Genomic DNA, 17,394 nt, shown 5'->3' with positions numbered 1-17,394 from the left:
TTTTTGGTGTTTGTCCTTACTTCTCAAAAAGAACTGTGCCTCAGGGAAGTGATGCCATAAGAGGCAAGTGAATTTGCCTTAAGTGAGGAAGGACTGAGCAAATTGACCACTCTCACTTTCTCCTCTGGAGCCATCTTAGTCCAAGAGTCAGATGTAGATCAGGACAACTGAAGATGGCCCTGGATGTAATGGGAGACCTTGGCCTTAAAAGGTTTGGTCTTTTGAGGTTTCAGTTTGACTAGTGTCAAGACCATACATTTGATAAATTGCTCTAATTAAAGGATAAAATAATAAGAAAAAAGAGCCTGAGAAGGAGTGATTGGAGAGGTAAGAGGAAAATCATAAAGGTATGACATCATGGGAGGCAGGAAAGAAACGTCATCAATGTCCCAATATTTCATAGAGATCAAGAAAACTTGGAAAAAGTATCAGGAAATAAAGGCATCATTGCTGATTATTGTGAAAGTATTTGCATTAGAAGGAAATAAAAGCCATTTTACAAGGGATTATGCAATAGGAGAATGGTAGGAAAATGGAGGCAGCAAATCTTCATAACATCTGGAAGATCTCTTCAATTTGCATATGGGTTTCCCAAATAAGCTTATTCAAGCAAGATTCAAGGTACTTTCTAGATTTATCTCCAATGAGAAACCATAGTTCATAACTTTCCTTAGATGGTCTGCTTTCATTAGCCATTCAAAGAGTAAAATTGATTCAAAACAAACTAAAATAACATAGCAAGAAAACCCTGACTAATATACAAATCATTAAAGGAAAAAAAGTAGACACATAGAGGGAATATGAATGAGGAAATATTCCTGGGAGAAAATATTCATGGGAGGAACACATATGGGGAATGTGTATGAGTAGGCATATCCTTATTTAAAAAGTATATGTGTGTCCTGGGCACAAATGTACTTGGGTACACACAAAGACATACAACTTCTGATCATGTTGCTGTGGAGTAATCAGCTTCTTCTGATATCTATTTTTTCCTTATTCAACCCACAATATACTTTCATCTCAAAGATGCACCATTCTCACAATTTCTGCCAGGTACAATTCCACATAATCTTACATAAAATTTAGAAGATGGGATCTGAAGTTGAGCTATTATTGGTGTAGGAAACTCATTTTGTCAAAGTATATTTGCAACTCCTTACAGGGTAAAGTCTTAGAGAGTTCCTAGAGACACTGAAAAACTGTTCCCCAGGGTCACATGACCAAAAGCAGACTTTAAACCCTAAGTCTTTGCAGAATTGCAGAATTTGAGAATTTAAAGTGACCTTAGAGATCATGCAGTCCAACTCATGCATGAAAGGAATGTCCACAAGGGCATACTCAAGAAAGAGATGCTGATGCTCAGTCTCTGAAATTTGTAAGTTAGTTAAACTCCATTCCACTTTAAGAGAGTTCCAATAATTAGGGCAGCTATGTGCAATGTCCCAAATGAGGTTACAAAGAGTCAGATGGGATAGAAACAACAACTAAACAACAATAATAGTGAGAAAGAGTTTCCTTAACTAAAGCCTTAATTTTTTTCTTTGTAATTACCAGCTATTGTTCCTGATTCTGCCCACTATGGGGACATGGGGAGGAGCAAATATAATTCTAATCCTTTTACCCACATGACAGCCCTTGAGATACTTGAAGACAATTACCATGTTCATCCCTCAGACATCTATTTTCAGGCAAAACAACTTAAGTGTCAATTGATTCTCATATGTTAGGAAACAGTGGGAAATTTTTAATAACCAGTTCTCCTGCAATGGACAGGGAATGTAAGCATGACATAAGTATGATATATTTTAAGTTTAATTTGCTTTATTATCATTTTAACCATCACCTTATTTAGTCTAGATAATAAAAAACAATAAATCAAGTCTTTCCTCAGAGGAAAAATTAGCAATTGGTTCAGAATGACTCCAACACATCTTGGCTTGGATTTAAACCTCTTCACTATTATCAATTCCTTTCTAATATTATGGTACCCATAAATGAAGATAATTCTTCACATGAAGTCTGTCTAGGAAAGAGTGGAGCAAAACTGTTATATCCTCTTTCCTGGAAGCTATGTCCTTCCACGCAACACAAAATTATATTTTTTGGCTACTACATCACACTGATGAGTCAAATTGTTCTTGAAACCATCAATACATTCAAATCATTTTCAGAACAAACTGTTGTCCTTCCTCCATCCTTTTTCCTGTAAAGTTGATTTTTTCTTCTCAATTTCTAGATTTTGCATTTATCCACATTAATTTCATCTTATTGCAATCAGGGGAATGTTTTCTGTCAAGATCTTTTTGGATTCTGACTTTATCATACTTTATATACTTACTTTTTATAAGTTGTTGATAAAAATGTAAAACAATACAGGGCCAAGGAAAGATTCCTGGATGACTCCTCTGGGTACCTCTTGCCACTGAAGACTTATCTAACTCTCAAATTTTGTAATACTCTGAAAATCTATGCTAAAGTTCAAACTTTTCCATGTCTGAATTTGAAGTCAGCCCTTAGTCTAATATGCTATTTTTCTCCTTGCTTTGTACTTAGTGAATGTTTGTTGGGTTAAGAAGGGATCAGATGATGTGCAAAGATAAATATTTATCCGACTTCCTATTCTATATGGTCTCTATTCTTCACATCCAGCCTACCCCAACTGAAGGTGGATTTTTGTGTTTGTATTTGTTCAGTCATTTTCAGCCATGTTTTTGGCAATGACACTGCAATAGTTTTCCATTTCCTCCTCCAGCTTATTTTATAGATAAGGAAAGTGAAGGAAACAGATTTAGTTGACTTGTACAGGGTCTCACACCTAGTAATTGTCTGAAATCAGAATTGAATTCAGAGAAATGACTTTCTGACTTCAGACCTGGCATTATATGAACTGTACCATCTAGCTACCCCAGATTTTTTTTTCTGATTCAGTGGAAATGTTCCTCCTAGTTATTCCCCTGATATGAGAAATAAAATAGTGAAATGTAAAAGGTTGAAACTCTGAAAAGGTGTGCTTGAATCAGACAACAGAGCACTTAAGGCTAATTATTTGATGTGAGATAATGGCTCTAAAAGCATATACTTAGATGAGATAGTGATGTGGTGGCTCTCCTCATGACTGGCACTTGCTGAATATGTGGTGGTGAGGTAATTGTAGGCAAGGATTGGAGGGTTAAGAGAGAGAGAGGTCAGGGTCACTTGGCTGCAGGACGAGAAGGAGAGAGGCTGGAGACTCTGGACTCCAGAATCCAGTAAACATCTTTGGCAAGCCACATGGCAGCTTGCCTGCCTCCTTCACTTCTCCCCATAAAGACCAAGGACTTTGATTGATCCTCACTCTGACTGATCCTGAGGACCTCCAGGGAGCTAGCCCAGACATTATAGTGAAACATCACTAAATCAACAAGAGCATCTTTGAATGTAACACAACAAAATGAAATGTAACCAGAATAAATATCCTTTATATAACATTTGGAGGACAATAAGCCATGTTATTTTAGTTATAGCAATAATGTTCTATTGGTATTAAACACTAAGATAATATAATTTTACATGAACAAATTCTACTCCTGATCTTTATTTTATTTTTTGTGTATCTTTCATTTTTATAACATTTCCAGAAAGCAATATATTGTTGAGTTCAAATTTTTAATCAATTATCTGTTTCCATTTTGTGGCAGAATTCATCCAATTCACATTCTAAGCTATAATTATTTATTATTTTCTTCCTTTCTATTTTCCTAACTTTTCTTATTTGTATGTTCTTTTACTCTATTTGTACCCCTTTTCACCCCTCTGCTTTGCTTCTACTCATCACCCTATTCCTATCCCTCCCAATTCCTTTACCTCACTTGTACCTGCTATCTTGCCTTCCTATTACTTAACCTCCCCAGTTCCCAAAATCTCCTCCCTTTTTATCTCTCTCGACTTTTTCCTTTTGCTCTCTGGTTTCATCTGAATTTGGAAGATTTATATGCCCTTCTAAATATATATATTTTCTTCTTTATCCAATTATAATTAATTTACAAACTCTTCTATATATTCCTCTTTATCCTATTCCTTCACCTTCTTATTTCATTATAAATTTAGAAGATTTTTATTCCATTCTAAATGTATATGTTGTTCTCTCTTTAACCCAGATCTGATACGAGTATAATTCCCTCTAAAAATTCCCTCTTTATCATTTCTCCTCTTCTTATTGCCTTCCCCTTTTATTTCTTTCTAAATTTTGATTTTTATATCCTTCTAGACAAACATGCATTGGTATTTATTTAAACCATTTCTGATAGGAATAAGGTTCCAGAACTACCAGTCTTCCTATCTCATCAAATTCCTGTGTGTCAGTTCTTCTCACACCTCATTTATATAAGATAACTACAATTTTTTCCCTTTTTCTACATGATTTTGCTTTTTAGAATTATATCTCAGTTCTACCCCAATATTTCTTTCAAATTACCCATTACTAATGACAGTCTTAGATATACTATTTATATTTCCACATATAAAAAGTAAATGTTTTTCTTAGTCATTTATAATTAGTCTTTGATGTTTATCTTACATATCTCTTAGAGATTGTATGTCAAATTTTCTATTAAGTTCAGGTCTTTTTCAAACAAAATCCTGAAAATCTGGTAATTCATTGAATATCTTTTTTCATTCAGGACTATGCTTAAGTTTTGGGGGCATGATTATTTTTGCTACCATCTCTGTTCTTTTGCTCACATATATAGTGGTCCAAGTGTTCTTAGTGTAACACTGCTAGGTCTTATGTGATTCTTCTCATCACAGTACCAGCATATTTGAATTTTTTTTTATTTTTCCTTGTTGCTCATATATTTTCTCCTTGAGTTGGGAATTTCAAAATTTGGATATATTGTTCCTTTAGATTTTTCTCACAGGATCTTTTTAAGGTGGTGATTTTTTTCTATTTCTACTTTTCCCTCTTTCTCTAACACTTAAGAACAATTTTCCTTGATTATTTTTTGTATTATGATAAAAAAGATTCTTGCTTTTTCTCGATCATTGCTTTCAGGTAGTCCCATTATTATATTTTCTCTTCTTGATCTGTCCTCCAGATCAGTTGTTTTTCTGATGTTTCATATTTTCTCCCATTTTTCATTGTTTATATTTTGTTTTAATATTTCTTGGTCTCATAAGTTCACTTGCTTGCCCTTGCCCAATTCTAATTTTCAAGGAGTCATTTTCTTTCCTAAGATTCTAGATTTTCTTTTCTAGTTGATTTATACAATCTTCTTGTTTAATTTAGATTCTTAATTTTATTTAATTTTTCCTCAATCTCTCTTATTTGATTTTAAAGTCTTTTTTGAGCTCCTCCATGAATTCTTTTTGAACAGGTGATTATTGAACATTACTCTTTCAGATAAAAGAGAATTTTTTCCTTCACTAGCATCCTCTGAAGATGAATTCTATTCCCATAATAGCTTTCTATGATGGGAATCTTTCTCTCTTTTTTTTCCAAATAGCAAATTGTTAGTGTAATCTAGTCTTGAGGTATCTTGGGGGTGTTTCTGGCCTCAAATTCTCCTTCAGTTATTCCTTTCTGGCCCAAAACTAAAATCAAGAACTCAACTCTAATAAATGCCCACAGCCAGCAGTGTACCCATCCACTCTTCTGCACTCACTGGGTACATGCTAGTTCCTTCTTTCCCAAGGGCCATGTCTTGGCAGCAGAGGTGGGCTTGTTAGTAGAAGTTCCCTCAATTTTCCCCAATCAGAAGCCAGACTCCCCATACTGTCTGGGAGGTAAAAAAATTTCTGTGACTGAGACTGAGGATATATCACACACAGCTAGCTTCAGGGCTCAGTGCTTGCTATTTCATGGGGAAAAAAGCTAAACGTGTTGACAAATCATATGGTCCAAACCTTTGTCCTGGAATTGTTTTTCTGCAACCTTCTCTGGTTGTCCCAAGAGGATCACTATTCTTCTCCAATTCTTGTTCATTTTTGCTGTTCTACATTCACCCTGAGTGTAATTTCGTCTTGTTTGTGAGAGAAATCTGGAGAGCTTGGAATTTTCTGTTCTATTTTACCATCTTCTCAGAATCCTCTCCTGAGTTAGTTGATATTATTTTTTCATTATAAGGTCAAAAAGAATCTTAAGAGTTTAGTTTTAGGCCATCCCTCTGTCACAGTACATCAGTCTATCCCAATCAACTTAAATTTGAAATCCATCATAGGTAATTAGCAGAGAATGGGACAAGCAGGAAAAGGATTGATGGTGATTATCTTAAATAACTGAAGAAACTACCCCAATCAATAAGCATTTATTAAGCTCTTACTATGCTAAATATCAGTAATGATATTCTGTTAAAAGGAGGGAGAATAAATAAACTGAATTCCAGCATTCATAAGCAGATGTTATAAAATAGTGCATGTCCCATATAATTTAGTTTCACATTAATACATCATACTAAAAATGTGGCATTTAATAATATCATGAAAACCCACTACTAACTTCAACTAATTGCCTTCTAACAAATGAGCTGATCTTCAGAAGAATGCAATAATATTCTATTGATCAGTGGTATCAGGCAGGACATTCCTGTATAGAAAGTGAGCAAATTCTCCCACTATTTTCTATACTCACTAGCTCTTACAGTACACTGAAAAAAAGAGTAGAACTGGGAGATGAGAGGTCTCAGTTCTGGCTTTGTCACTAATTTGCTATGCATTTAGATGTTTTTGCTATCTACAAAATGGGGGAAATAACAAGCACAGAGTTGTAGTAGAAAGAACAATATGATGTTCTATTATAAATGGAAATTACACCATTTCTCAACACTAGTTATCTTTATTCTAGTCAATCTAAAACTAATCTGGCTGATCCACCTCTGCAGGGCTTCTATACCTATCACTTCCTTTTATTCTTCATTCCTAGATTTATGGTTTCTAGATGGCAAAGCCTGTAAGGTTTCTTTACCTAATTTGTAATTTCAGAGGTGTGTCGGACACATCTAGAACTAGATAGTGAAACAATTGTCAAATTTTCAATGTGAGTACCAATCTTGGAAGTTGGCAAAGGCTACAAAAGAGGGATTAATTTCTTGTTTTATTGGCTTGAAGAAGTGATTAAGGAAATGCACATTAAACTTAAAAGTATGTAATGAGTATGTTGGTAGGAAATAGCAAGTCACCCTAGTATCTTTGCCAAGAAAGCCTTAAATGGAGTTTCAAAGTGTCAAACAACAAAATAAAGTGGACATATATTTTTCCAGATAAAGTTATTAAATATTTAGTAGCATATCTCTGTCTCAGTCCCAGTGATTGCAATCAGTCTTTGAAGTATCTCTAAATTAATTTATCAGAAAGCATTATAAATGAAATATATCAATATGAAAAGGCCTTATTAGCCCAGCTAAGAACTTAGCCCAATGATTTGGAGGGAATTTTCTTTTGTGCTCCTTTTACTCAGCCTTCATAAAAATCTCACTCTGATTTCTCATAATATTATTGGAAAAGGTTCTCTAAAAGCTGTGGCTGAACCCAGTCTCTGCCAAACTTTGACTTAAGTCCTAGAGAAGAAAAGAGGGAGTCTGCTACCAAAAAACTAATGCAGCTAAATATTGCAAAGTTTATCACCAATGAAGCAGGCACTGGATAATTACTTACCTATGTCAAGATATGAACCAAAGAAAAATTTAAGTACTTGGTAGAAGGGAAGGGAAGGGAAGAAGCATTTATTAGGTGACTATTATGAACCAGACACTATATTAAGGTTCTTATAAATATTTATTTCATTCATTTCAGTCTTATCTGATTTTTCATGACTTTATTTGTGATTTTCTTCACAAACACACACACACACACAAATGAGTGTAGTTTGTCATTTCTTTCTGCAATTCATTTTACAGGTGAGAAATCTGATGCAAACAAGATTAAGTGACTTGCCTAGGGTCACACAGTTAGTGGTTTCTGAGGTCAGATTTGAACATAGGAAGACTAGTCTGTTTGACTCCAGGCACAGTGGTCACCTAACTGTCTCCTTATAAATATTATTTCATTTGTTTCTCACAACAATACTGAAAATTGTTACTATTATCATCCCCATTTTACAATTAAGAAATCTGAGGTACACTGAGGGTAAGTGAATTTCCCAGGCTTATTCACCTAGCAAATGTCTGAGGCTGAGTTTCAATTAAATGTTTGCTGATTTTAGTCCTATAACTTAATTTATTGCACTAACTGGCCTTCCACTTTTCTTGCAATGGTTGTTGAGTATCAGAAAAGAGAGTAAAATGTGGAAAGGATTGTAGTTTTTAGGTTAGATAGATAGATGGATGGATGGATGATAGATGTTGGTACTCTAAATGTGATTTCTTCATTCAAGAATGATCGATTTTTTCATGTCATTAGATAAAAACAATCACATTAATATTGATAATCCATGATAAATGAAGCCAGAAGACAAAAACCCCTTACAGCCAAATGGAAAGTGGGTTCATAGTTATTTTCTTAAAAAAGCAAAACAAAGGAGTTGGCAGAGTTAGTTTCACAATGTACCTAAAGGCAATAAGAAGTATCATTTCATGGAACACTTAGCCATCTTGACTTGCAGTACTTCTGCTGCTCATAAGAGCCACCATGAAGTTAATTGTGCTGTGTTTGTGTGTCACTACCCACTGCAGGGCATAACCAAGTAAAGAAATCTCATGAGGACTATAACAAGATCCTGCAAACAAAGGACAGACAACTCAGTGACTTCACTGTGAAAGCAGGCATAAAGGAAAATGATGAAAAGTAGGTTGGAAGATATGATTTTGGTTTAAGAAATTATAAACGATAAAGGGGATTGCAAATTATTCCATGCTATATAAAATGAATATTTTTTTTCAAAAAGACAGAAAGTTCAGGATGTGGCAAGCATTAATCATCATTACACGGAAGTAGCTAAGTGACCCAGTGAATAGAGCACCCAGCCTGGAATCAAGAAGAACTGAGTTCAAATGTGACCTCAGACATTTACTAGCTGTGTGGTAGTTTTGCCAAACCTGTTTTCTTCAGTTTTCTCATTCTAAAAACGAACTGGAAAAAGAAATGGCAACCACTGCAGCATCTTTACCAAGAAAACCCCAAATGGGATCACAAAGACCCAGACATGACTAAAAAAACAATATCATAAGAAATATATAATTGACTCTATCCTAACAGAAACAATAATGCTGTTTACTGATGGGGGAGTCATATGAGAATGAGATATTTATATGTGATTAGACAATTAGCTAATTAAAGAAAGAGTCAAAAATCGCCATTAACTTAGAAGAAAAGATAAATATGAGCTGAAGAGACTGCACACATTTGCAACCTGCATATTTCTAGAGATTGACTTCTGTTGAGCAATGAGTAAAGAGAAAAAGGCAAATGCCTTGCCCCTGATTATCATTATTTCCTGCAGCAGATTTCTATGAAAAATAGTATGCATAGAGTTACTCAACTGAGTGAGAGCTATAAAAAGTATAAAATTCTGTAGTCGTAGATAGAGTGCTAGACTTGGGTTCAAGAAGGGTTCACTACCATCTCAAATACCACTTCATGACTTGGATATATATGACACTGCTAATCTGAGACATTAGCCTCAGTTCATTACAGTGGGAAAATAAGAGCATCTATCTCACAGGGTTGCGCAAGGATCAATGTGTGTGTGTATGTGCACGCGTGTGTGTGTATGTGTGTGTGTGTGTTTGTGTGTATACATCAATTATCATCAATTTATTACCTTTCTCCCAAAAGTGGGGATGGGGAATTGGTACAATAAAGAACAATGTAGTGGGGAGAAGTTAAGATACAGAAACATCCTTAGAATTAGGAAAACTTCATTTTAAGTACTGCCTCTAACATACTAATTGTATGATCACACATGTTACTGAATTTCAAAGGCTACCAAATAACTCTACAAAACTATAAATTTCAAATGAATTTGATGATCTATATTGGTAGAAGGAGTTTTGCACTGATTAAACTGCAGGGCTGAACTACACTTTTCTCTCCTTGGCTTTCCTCAAAAAAGGAAAAAAAAACAATCTCTCATGTATACATTAAGATTATGCACATAGGCACACAAAATGGGCTGTCCTCATTGAAGATTATTCCCTTTCCCATACTCTGAAATCAGGCCAAATGAGTCTTTTCGCTTTCCCTTACACATAACACTTCAGCTTCAGTCTCTATGAGTTTTCCACTGGCAATACCTTTATGCTTAGAATGTCCTCTCTCCTTACTTCTGCTTCACAGAATCCCTCAAGAATTCCTTCAAGACACAATACAAATACTATTGTCTGTATCAGCAAAGATCATCAAAAGAAATAGTCCCATTTCTGAGATGATATGTGATATAAAAGGAGAGGAGCAGTCCATACTACCATGAAAATAAATAGGTTTTTGAGAGGAGCTTATTCATGAACCCAGCCCTGGGCAATGGCAAAATAGTGGCAGATCTTTGTTCCACTTTAGTCCAGGCCAATTATAGGCATAGTACTAGAGATGGTCCAGGATCGTTTATAAGTTTTCCCATGGGATAGAACTGCTTTTTGAGGTATACATTAATTCATGATACTCAAGATCACATATGAACACTCTTGCTTCCACTGTACAAATTTCACCCCTCATAACATGTTCATACATTCTTTCCAATGATATCTTCCACAAAGTTCCTTGCCTGGTACACAAGTAGATCCTTTATCATGGAGGAAACAGAAAAGCTCAAAAATGAATTCTATTAGAGGCACAATTTGCAACAGCACTACAAATACAAGTAGGAAAAACAACATACCAACAAAAGAATTATCACAGTTATTATAATGTTCTCCCATCCTACTCCAAGGGAGGTAAAGAAATAATCAATGAAATTCAATAATTAGAGGAGAATTAGATGGCTGAACTTATTACAGGCTAGTTAAATTTCTCAACTAAATTCAGAGACAAAGAAATATAACTTGAGCAATATACAACATATTTGGGGTGATACAGGATAGAATAAACAGGAAAATAAATGAATTATAAATTAGAATCAGAATCACTATTTTCTAAATTTCCCACTTTTTGTCAATAGAAAATGTATCAGATTTTTTCCTTAACTGCAAGAATTATTAACCATATTACAAACCATAGTAAAAAAATCTTATTGTATCAATCTTATTAACCTATTCCAATCTATCTTCCATCCAGACACCAAAGTAATTTTCCTAAAACACAGGTGCACAATGTTGCCTCTCTATTTAATAAATTACAGTAGTTTTCTATCATCTCCAGGATAATAAAAATGTTTTGTTTGGCATTCCAAGCCCTTTCTACTCTATCCCATTACTACCTTTTCAATTTCCTTATACTTTACTTGCTGGCATGTATTCTTTAATCCAGTGATAATGACTTCCTCACTTAAAAACTCCAACTTTCAGCTCTGAGTATTTTCTCTGATTGCAAGAGGTGATGGCCATGAAATCAGCTTATGTGGATATTGCCAGTCATTGCCAGTCATCTTGACATTTGTTTTGTCATTTGTTTTCAATGATTATGGAAAATAGAGTAAGATGGCTGATATCATGCAACCAACCTTACTAAAATCCATTTCATGATAAACAATGATGGGATACATTCCTTTCAAATATTCAACAAAATTATCATGATTTTTTTTCTTCCTCTGCACCTGTTCTAGAGATGCCTATCGTTAGGTATGTGTGTGTGTGTGTGTGTGTGTGTGTGTGTGTGTGTGTGTGTGTGTGTACTATATTCTACTTCTATTTATCATTTCTTTTTCTGGGTGCAGGTATCTTCATATGTCCTTTAGAATTAATTTGGGTATTTATAATAGATAAAATAGCTTATTTACTTAAAGTCATTCTTAAAATAATCTTGCTGTTACTATATATGATGTTCTCTTGGTTCTGCTCATTTTGCTCTTCATTATTTCATGCAAGTCTTTCCATGTTTTCCTAAAATCATTGAGCTCATAATTTCTTATAACACAATAGTAGTCCTTATAATTATATATTACAATTTGTTCAGCCATTCCCCAATTGATTGGAATCTCTGCAATTTCTAGTTCTTTGCCAGCATAAATCTATAAGAATATGAGTCATTTCCCAATTCACAAATAATCAAAGGATATGATTCATTCAAATGAATAAATCTAAACTATTCATAGCCATATATAGCAATGCTCTAAGTCATTATTGATTAGGGAAATGCAGATTTAAATGGTCTTGAAATATCTTTTTACATCTATGAGATTGATTAAAATGATAGTAGAGGAAAGTAACAAATGTTGGAGAGGATTTGGGGAAAATGGGACACTAATTCATATTGGTTGAATTGTGCATCAATCCAATCATTTTGGAAAGCAATCTAGAATTATTTCCAAAGAGTTACTAAACTATCTACTAAACTTTTGATCTAGTTATATTACTAGTTGGATTTTTGTTTGTCTTTCAAACATGGTTAGGGAAAAAAGGAAAAGAACTTACAGGTAATACAATATTTATAGTGAGCTATTTGATTCCAGGCAAGAGTCCCAAGTAAGACTTTGGAATAACTAATCAATGCAGCAAAATTCCAACTCGTTACCTGTTGCGTGCTGTCGTCTCCAGAAGCTGCCGGATCGCTCTCTGGGAAGAGATCTGCTGTGTCTACTCAAATCTCTCCAACAGATTCTTCTTCCTGTAAATGAACCGTTGTCCCCAGGCAGTTGCTGTTAACTCTTGTCCTTAGAAGTGACTTCCCTTCCTGCAGAGAGCCCCGTCAGGCCTGATGTAATGCAGAGAGTCTTCTTCTTTCTCTGAGAGTCCTCTCTTTTATTCTCCCAGAGAATGGGCGTGGGATAATGCAAGGGCTTCTGGGAAGAACCACCCCAGCCAATGAGCTTGCCCCCTCTATCAAGTCAACCTGAGTTCTCACCTTGTAATTGTCCAGAAAACCTCAGTTCTCACTTAGTAATCCTAACATCTCCCCCTTTCTTTTGATTTAGAACATAGGACAGTCATGACCTTGAAACATAAATCCATCAATATGGGAAGTATTACAGATAATTACATAAATGACCTTGAAACATAAATCCATCAATATGGGAAGTATTACAGATAATTACATAAATTACATAAGCACATAGTAACATAGTAACGTAACACATGCTAGAAGTATATAACATAATCATAAATTGAAAATTTATAAATGTCCATAAGTCCATTGTCCATTATTCTCATCTTGTGTGAGGAAGTCCAATGATTCCTGCTGGTTTTAAAGTTCTTTAACAGTCTTCTTATTATCCATGCTCTTTCAGTGTCAGATGTTTCTTAGATCTTCTCCTTTATTTTGAGGTCTTTCTCTTTTTCTGTCTCTCTCTGATGGATAAGGCGAATATGACTCGTTGGCACCCATCTGATTCCTTCTCCTGCTGAAGAAATACAAGCAAACCCTCTCCCCCAGGCATATAGGTGTCTGCTTTAATCTTTGGCCAGTGACCGGGCCAATTGGCACCTCTAATAACTGTACGATCTGCACCCGTGTCTACCAATCCTTCAAATGGTATTCCGTTTATATAAATAGTAAGCATAGGTCGGTCAGCTGTCACAGCTGCTGTCCAATATATTCCTGGATTTTGTTCATTGGAGTCAAAATCTAGGCGACTATCACTAGGTTGCTTATTAGGGGTCCGTAACAATAAGCCTGATGCTACTACTTCTCCTGGTTGATAAATCACACGTTGTCTGCCTGTGTTAGTGACTGGGATATTAGATACACGTTCTCCAGTCTCCCACATCAGTGTATGGATGGACACTGTTTTGTAGGCACTCTCAGAAGGTGAAATGGTCAAGCCTACTGTGCCTGGAGGCAAAGGATCCATAGGCTCAACAGGAACAGATTTCACTTCTCCAGGGAGTATCTCGGTAGTCTCTACTGCACACAACTCTATTTTTCCTAATTTCAATCCCTTTCTTCCATCTGATTGCCTTTTGGCTGATTGATCGTGTCTTAAAATTCTCTGGATGTAACCTCGGCTGCCATCATGCCCCACTTGGGGGGCTGAAGCTGGGCCCCACCTGTCATTTCCCTGTGTCAATCTACATTCGGAGGCCCAGTGGAGGCCCTTGTGACATTTTGGACATGGAGTTTTAGGTCTTCTCTCACCCTGTCTTCTCACTGTATCTCCATATCTACACTGAGCTCTTAGATGCCCAATTTTTCCACATTGAAAACATCGCCGAGTTTCTCTAGAAGGCCCTTGCCATGAGGGACCCTGTCTTTCCACATTCATCATTGTCCGGGTGTAAAAAGCATTTGTTCCCACTGTAGCACAGCGTCTTATGATCTCCTCTAAAGGAGCATCTTTGTCTAATCCCCATATAATTCTTTTGCAAATCTCGTTGGCATTTTCCTTAGCCAGATGTCTGGTCATTATTTCTGTAGCTGAATTTTCTCCAATAGTTCTTTTGACAGCAGTTTGCAAACGTCCCACAAAATCTGCAAAAGGTTCATTGGGACCTTGCTGTATTTTAGTGAAAGCCTCTCCACGATCTTTCTGTCCAGGAAGGACACCCCAAGCTTTTATTGCAGCCTTAGCAATTTGCTCATATATTGTCATGGTATAATTAATCTGTTCCGAATTCTCTCCATACTGACCTTCACCAGCTAAGTGCTCAAAAGTGAATTGTGTGTTAACTCCTATTTCCAAATTGCATCTGACTTGAATTTTACATAATTCATGAAATTCCGCAAGCCATAATAAATTTTCTCCAGGTTCCAGACATGTCCTTGCTATGGATTTCCAATCATTCGGGGTTAGGACTTCATAAGACAAACCATCTAGTAACATTTTGACATAAGCTGATGTAGCCCCATAAAGGGTACAACCTTTTTTCAAATCCTTAATTGTAATCAAATCTAAAGGTGCATATCTTCTCCTTTTTTTACCTACAGAGTCAGTATTTTCAATCACAGGATATGCATGTATAAAATCACTTATATCCTGTCCCTCTCTCTTAGCTTTAACCAATGCTTTTTCTAATCTTGTCATAGGCTTAGGCTTCTTCACAGGCAATTCTGTTTGTGTTTCTGCCTCTTCCCCTCTTTCTTCCTCCATCTCTGAAGGTGGGGTTGATGTGGGCCTGTCAATAATCTGTTCTCTAGGCAGGGTTGAAGCTTCTTCAAGAGAATCATACCATAATTCCTCATTTAAATCCTCTTGCTCTAGGGAAAGATCTTGATCTTTCCTTTTTTCCTCACACTTCCTCCTCTGTTCATTTTTAGAACTTTTCCTTCTCCTACAACTTGCTTGATAGTTTAAGGCTAATTGAACTATGTTGTAGATATAAAATACTTCTGCAGAAATTGAACGAGGCCCATTTTTTGCTTGAAATTCTTTCATTTCATATCCCACTAGCTTCCATTTATCTACATCTATCTTTTCTTCCTCTAAGAACCAAGGGGATGTGCGTCTTAATGCAGCCAAGAGTTTAGCAATCTGTACCCAGGTTACAAGTAAACTCTGCTCCTCAATTATCTTGATTATACTCTCTATAGTACCACTCCTGAATGGAGCTGAGGTTGCTTCTGGGGCTGAGGTTGAGTTGGCTGAGGTCCAGGGATTGAATATAGCTAACATCTGCCCCATTTCAGCTATAAGAGATTCCTGGTTTAGCCCTTAACAAGTTAAGTTCCTTATTTATCTATTAGCACGCTCACTTAATCTTTAACAAAGTTTCCTCGTTACTCACGGTTCTGGGTCAGAGAGACTGAGATCTAGATCGGAAGCTTTTCCACTGGAATCAGGACCGTGTCTGTCCCTGTTCGGGCGCCAAATTGCAAAGGTCTGGTCTAGCTCCTCTTGTCAGGATAAGCAAAAGTCCTTGCCCCACGTTGGGCGCCAATTGTTGCGTGCTGTCATCTCCAGAAGCTGCCGGATCGCTCTCTGGGAAGAGATGTGCTGTGTCTACCTCAAATCTCTCCAACAGATTCTTCTTCCTGTAAATGAACCGTTGTCCCCAGGCAGTTGCTGTTAACTCTTGTCCTTAGAAGTGACTTCCCTTCCTGCAGAGAGCCCCGTCAGGCCTGATGTAATGCAGAGAGTCTTCTTCTTTCTCTGAGAGTCCTCTCTTTTATTCTCCCAGAGAATGGGCGTGGGATAATGCAAGGGCTTCTGGAAGAACCACCCCAGCCAATGAGCTTGCCCCCTCTATCAAGTCAACCTGAGTTCTCACCTTGTAATTGTCCAGAAAACCTCAGTTCTCACTTAGTAATCCTAACAGTTACCAGACTCAGGATTAAGTAGGTGTAAAACATTACTGTCCAAAGGAAATAGCAAGAGGGGGAAACTTGGTCAAGAGGACCCCACCTTCAATTTTGTAAAAGTCATTCCCTGAATTTAATTCCAGATTCAGATATTCACATCTGCAACTAAGGATCACATTCCAATTTCTCTGATGAACTTGTGACATTTTTCTCAAATAGTGGATTACTTACTATAAAAATCATGTTTAAATTCAAAATGTAGAATAATATTACACTACAGACCCACAAAATTTTACCTGAAATAGCAAGTTTCACTAACCCGTACTTAGATATGAATATAGTTATTACTCTCATAATGTTGCAACAAGCAATAAAAGTTTGCCAGAAGCCATACATTCATAAAAATGATTTCTCTTCTTTTATTTCTTCTAGTGCATCAGTTTAAACTTATCCTGGTATAAAGATTAATCATTAGACATTGTAAAGGGCAGGAACTCTGGAAAAATATACTTAAGGCTCAGTATGATTGATTTAATCCTACAAGGTGTTAACACAGTGGAACTGATAAGACAATGGTTATCTAGTTTTACATGATGATGTAATAGTTCTACAATTGATGTAATTGTAGTAGAGTATTTAAACTGAGGACAAGTCAGTCACAGAGTTCCCATCTTTGATCAGCCTCGAGGTGGCTCTCCTGCCTCCTGCACTTTGAAAGAGAAGACTTGACCAGCTTCTGGTGGTTTTCCTGCCTTGACCTGAAGAATCAAATTTTTGACCATTATAAATACTCAAATTAACTATAAAATTAATATGAAGAAAGACACTACCAGCATCCAGAGAAAGAACTGACAAATAAAAGCATGTATAAAATAATTTGGCATACAAATATGTATGTTTTTTTGTGTATGTATATGTACATATGTGAATGTGTGTATGTATCTGTGTTTACATATGCATACGTACATATACATAGTCACATACATATTTATATATAATTTATATGTCTGTAAATATATTATATATATATATATATATATATATATATATATATATATATATGTGTGTGTGTGTGTGTGTATAATATGTGTATTTATATAATTAGAGTCTAATAGCAGTCATCTTGGGGAGAAGAAAAAAAGAAACTTATATGATAAC

The 17,394-nt window shown here is 35.9% G+C and overlaps 1 long non-coding RNA gene across 1 annotated transcript in view; it reads left to right on the top strand.

Annotated features, from left to right (window-relative positions):
• The window catches only part of LOC141553485 (uncharacterized), a 45,385-nt gene that overhangs the window by 9,093 nt on the left and 18,898 nt on the right, over positions 1 to 17,394 (top strand). The window contains exon 2 of the long non-coding RNA XR_012485473.1: positions 8,646 to 8,757. This is a non-coding gene — a long non-coding RNA (uncharacterized LOC141553485). The remainder of the gene's footprint in view (positions 1 to 8,645; positions 8,758 to 17,394) is intronic.

Source organism: Sminthopsis crassicaudata, chromosome 2, assembly GCF_048593235.1.
Source record: "Sminthopsis crassicaudata isolate SCR6 chromosome 2, ASM4859323v1, whole genome shotgun sequence".
NCBI lineage: Eukaryota > Metazoa > Chordata > Mammalia > Dasyuromorphia > Dasyuridae > Sminthopsis > Sminthopsis crassicaudata.
The sequence above is the reverse complement of the archived record's forward strand: the minus strand, read 5'-3'. Positions and strand labels throughout refer to the sequence as shown.